This window comes from Arachis hypogaea, chromosome 19 (assembly GCF_003086295.3).
Source record: "Arachis hypogaea cultivar Tifrunner chromosome 19, arahy.Tifrunner.gnm2.J5K5, whole genome shotgun sequence".
Classification (NCBI taxonomy): Eukaryota; Viridiplantae; Streptophyta; class Magnoliopsida; order Fabales; family Fabaceae; genus Arachis; species Arachis hypogaea.
In genome coordinates this window covers 30,190,213-30,195,264 of record NC_092054.1, presented here as the reverse complement: position 1 = coordinate 30,195,264, position 5,052 = coordinate 30,190,213, and the positions used below count along the sequence as shown (strand labels likewise).

The 5,052-nt window shown below is 41.7% G+C and overlaps 1 non-coding gene across 1 annotated transcript; it reads right to left on the bottom strand.

Moving 5' to 3' along the window:
- Positions 1-320: 320 nt before the first annotated feature.
- On the bottom strand, positions 321-428 carry LOC112780183 (small nucleolar RNA R71). The gene has a single exon (XR_003191036.1). It is a non-coding gene; the product is annotated as a small nucleolar RNA R71 (small nucleolar RNA).
- Positions 429-5,052: the final 4,624 nt, after the last annotated feature.

Below are 5,052 nucleotides of genomic sequence, written 5' to 3'. Positions count from 1 at the left end.
GAAGCATCTCCATCCCTACCATTGGAGCAAAAAATTTTGAGCTGAAACCTCAATTAGTTTCTCTGATGCAACAGAACTGCAAGTTTCATGGACTTCCATCTGAAGATCCTTTTTAGTTCTTAACTGAGTTCTTGCAAATCTGTGATACTGTTAAGACCAATGGGGTTGGCCCCGAGGTCTACAGGCTTATGCTTTTCCCGTTTGCTGTAAGAGACAGAGCTAGAGTGTGGTTGGACTCTCAACCCAAAGATAGCCTGAACTCTTGGGATAAGCTGGTCACGGCTTTCTTAGCTAAGTTCTTCCCTCCTCAAAAGCTGAGTAAGCTTAGAGTAGATGTTCAAACCTTCAGACAGAAAGAAGGTGAATTCCTCTATGAAGCTTGGGAGAGATACAAGCAACTGACCAAAAAATGTCCTTCTGACATGCTTTCAGAATGGACCATCCTGGATATATTCTATGATGGTTTGTCTGAATTAGCTAAGATGTCATTGGATACTTCTGCAGGTGGATCTATTCACCTAAAGAAAATGCCTGCAGAAGCTCAAGAACTCATTGATATGGTTGCTAATAACCAGTTTATGTACACTTCTGAGAGGAATCCTGTGAGTAATGGGACGCCTCAGAAGAAGGGAGTTCTTGAAATTGATACTCTGAATGCCATATTGGCTCAGAATAAAATATTGACTCAGCAAGTCAATATGATTTCTCAGAGTCTGAATGGAATGCAAGCTGTATCCAACAGTACTCAAGAGGCATCTTCTGAAGAAGAAGCTTATGATCCTGAAAACCCTGCAATAGCAGAGGTGAATTACATGGGTGAACCATATGGAAACACCTATAATCCCTCATGGAGAAATCACCCAAATCTCTCATGGAAGGATCAACAAAAGCCTCAACAAGGCTTTAATAATGGTGGAAGAAACAGGTTTAGCAATAGCAAGCCTTTTCCATCATCCACTCAGCAACAGACAGAGAACTCTGAACAAAATACCTCTAATTTAGCAAACTTAGTCTCTGATCTATCTAAGGCCACTGTGAGTTTCATGAACGAAACAAGGTCCTCCATTAGAAATTTGGAAGTACAAGTGGGCCAGCTGAGTAAAAGAATCACTGAAACCCCTCCTAGTACTCTCCCAAGCAATACAGAAGAGAATCCAAAAGGAGAGTGCAAGGCCATTGAATTAATTACCATGGCCTAACCTGTAAGGGAGGTTGAGGACGTGAATCCCAGTGAGGAAGACATCCTGGGACGTCCAGTGATCAATAAAGAGTTTCCCTCTGAGGAACCAAAGGAATCTGAGACTCATCTAGAGACCATAGAGATTCCATTGAACCTCCTTATGCCATTCATGAGTTCTGATGAGTATTCTTCTTCTGAAGAGAATGAGGATGTCACTGAAGAACAAGTTGTCAAGTTTCTTGGTGCAATCATGAAGCTGAATGCCAATTTATTTGGTAATGAGACTTGGGGAGATGAACCTCCCCTGTTCACCAATGAACTAAATGCATTGGATCAACTGAGACTGCCTCAGAAGAAACAGGATCCTGGAAAGTTCCTAATACCTTGCACCATAGGCACCATGACCTTTGAGAAGGCTCTATGTGATCTGTGGTCAGGAATAAACCTCATGCCACTCTCTGTAATGGAGAAATTGGGAATCTTTGAGGTACAAGCTGCTAAAATCTCATTAGAGATGGCAGACAATTCCAGAAAATAGGCTTATAGACAAGTAGAGGACATGTTAGTAAAGGTTGAAGGCCTTTACATCCCTGCTGATTTCATAATCCTAGATACTGGGAAGGATGAGGATGAATCCATCATCCTTGGAAGACCCTTCCTAGCCACAGCAAGAGCTGTGATTGATGTTAACAGAGGTGAACTAGTCCTTCAATTGAATGAGGACTCCCTTGAGTTTAAAACTCAAGGACATCCTTCTGTAAACATGGAAAAGAGGCACAGTAAGCTTCTCTCAAAACAGAGTCAACTAGAGCCCCCACAGTCAAACTCTAAGTTTGGTGTTGGGAGGCCACAACCAAACTCTAAGTTTGGTGTTGAACTCCCATATCCAAACTCTAAGTTTGGTGTTAGGGAGTTTCAACAATGCTCTGAACATCTGTGAGGCTCCATGAGAGCCCACTGTCAAGCTATTGACATTAAAGAAGCGCTTGTTGGGAGGCAACCCAATTTTTATTTATCTAATTTTATTTTTATTTTTGTTGTTCTTTCATGTTTTATTAGGTTCATGATCATGTGGAGTCACAAAATAAATAGAAAAATCAAAAACAGAATCAAAAACAGCAGAAGAAAAATCACACCCTGGAGGAAGGACTTACTGGCGTTTAAACGCCAGTAAGGGGCATCTGGCTGGCGTTCAACGCCAGAACAGAGCATGGATCTGGCGTTGAATGCCCAAAACAAGCAGCATCCTGGCGTTCAGACGCCAGGAATGCACACTGAGGAAAGCTGGCGCTGAACGCCAGAAATAAGCATGAAGCTGGCGTTCAGCGCCAGAAACATGCTGCAGATGGGCGCTGAACGCCCAAAACAAGCATCAATTCGGCGTTTAAACGCCAGAATTGCATGCAAAGGCATTTTACATGCCTAATTGGTGCAGGGATGCAATTCCTTGACACCTTAGAATCTGTGGACCCCACAGGATCATCTCAGCATCTGTGGACCCCACAGGATCCCCAACTACCACCACTCACTCTCTTCCTTCTTCTCAATGTTCATCCTCTCTTCCCAAAAAACACTCTTCCCCAAAACTCTTCACCAATCACCTCAATCTCTCTTCCCTATCACCACTTCACCACTCACATCCATCCACTCTTCCCCATAAACCTACCTCATAAACTCCACCTACCTTCAAAATTCAAAATCAATTTTCCACCCAAACCCACCCTATATGGCCGAAAATAAACCCCCTCCCCTCCCTATATAAAGCCCTCCATTCTTCCTCATTTTCACACAACACAACCCTCTCTTCCTCTTCTTGGCCGAATACACCTCTCCATCCTCTCCTCCATATTTTCTTCTTCTTCTTCATCTATTCTTTCTTCTCTTGCTCGAGGGAGAGCAATATTCTAAGTTTAGTGTGGTAAAAGCATAAGCTTTTTATTTTTCCATTACCATTGATGGCACCTAAGACCGGAGAATCCTCTAGAAAAGGGAAAGGGAAGACAAAAGCTTCCACCTCCGAGTCATGGGAGATGGAAAGATTCATCTCCAAAGCCCATCAAGACCACTTCTATGATGTTGTGGCCAAGAAGAAGGTGATCCCCGAGGTCCCTTTCAAACTCAAGAGAAATGAGTATCCGGAAATCCGACATGAAATCCAAAGAAGAGGTTGGGAAGTTCTAACAAAACCCATCCAACAAGTCGGAATTCTAATGGTTCAAGAGTTCTATGCTAATGCATGGATCACTAGGAACCATGATCAAAGTAAGAACCCGAACCCAAAGAATTATCTCACCATGGTTCGGGGGAAATACTTAGATTTTAGTCCGGAAAATGCGAGGTTGGCGTTTGACTTGCCTATGATGCAAGGGGATGCACGCCCCTACACTAGAAGGTTCAACTTTGATCAAAGGTTGGACCAAGTCCTCATGGACATATGTGTGGAAGGAGCTCAATGGAAGATTGACTCAAAAGGCAAACCGGTTCAACTTAGAAGACTGGACCTTAAGCCTGTGGCTAGAGGATGGTTGGAGTTCATCCAACGCTCCATCATCCCCACTAGCAACCAATCTGAAGTTACTGTGGATCGGGCCATCATGATTCATAGCATCATGATTGGTGAGGAAGTAGAAGTTCATGAGGTCATTTCCCTTGAACTCTACAAAATAGCCGAAAAGTCCTCTCCCTTGGCAAGGCTAGCTTTTCCTCATCTTATTTGCCATCTATGTTACGCAGCTGGAGCTTTCATAGAAGGAAACATTCCTATTGAGGAAGAGAAGCCCATCACTAAGAAAAGGATGGAGCAAACAAGAGAGCCCACTCATGGAGCTCAAGAAACACGTGAGGAAGCTCATCATCAAGAAATCCCTGAGATACCTCAAGGGATGCACTTTCCTCCACAGAATTTTTGGAGCAAATCAACACCTCCCTAGGAGAATTAAGTTCTAACATGGGACAATTAAGGGTGGAACATCAAGAGCACTCCATCATCCTTCATGAAATTAGAGAAGATCAAAGAGCAATGAGGGAGTAGCAACAAAGACAAGGAAGAGACATAGAAGAGCTTAAGGACATCATTGGTTCCTCAAGAAGGAAACGCCACCATCACTAAGGTGGACTCATTCCTTGTTCTTAAATTTTCTGTTTTTCGTCTTCTTATGTTAAATGTTTATCTATATTTGTGTCTTTATTACATGATCATTAGTGTCTAAGTGTCTATGCCTTAAAGTAGTGAATATGAATCCATCACCTCTCTTAAATGAAAAATGTTTTTAATTCAAAAGAACAAGAAGTACATGAGTTTCGAATTTATCTTTGAACTTAGTTTAATTATATTGATGTGGTGACAATACTTTTTATTTTCTGAATGAATGCTTGAACAGTGCATATGTCTTTTGAAGTTGTTGTTTAAGAATGTTAAATATGTTGGCTCTTGAAAGAATGATGACAAAGAGACATGTTATTTGATAATCAGAAAAATCATAAAAATGATTCTAGAAGCAAGAAAAAGCAGTGAATACAAAAGCTTGCAGAAAAAAAAAGAGAGAAAAAAATGTAAAAAAAAATGGAAAAAGAAAAAGCAAGCAGAAAAAGCCAAAAGCTCTTAAAACCAAAAGGCAAGAGCAAAAAGCCAATAACCCTTAAAACCAAAAGGCAAGGGTAAATAAAAAGGATCCCAAGGCTTTGAGCATCAGTGGATAGGAGGGTCTAAAGGAATAAAATCCTGGCCTAAGCGGCTAAACTAAGCTGTCCCTAACCATGTGCTTGTGGTGTGAAGGTGTCAAATGAAAACTTGAGACTGAGCGGTTAAAGTCAAGGTCCAAAGCAAAATCAGAGTGTGCTTAAGAACCCTGGACACCTCTAACTGGGGACTT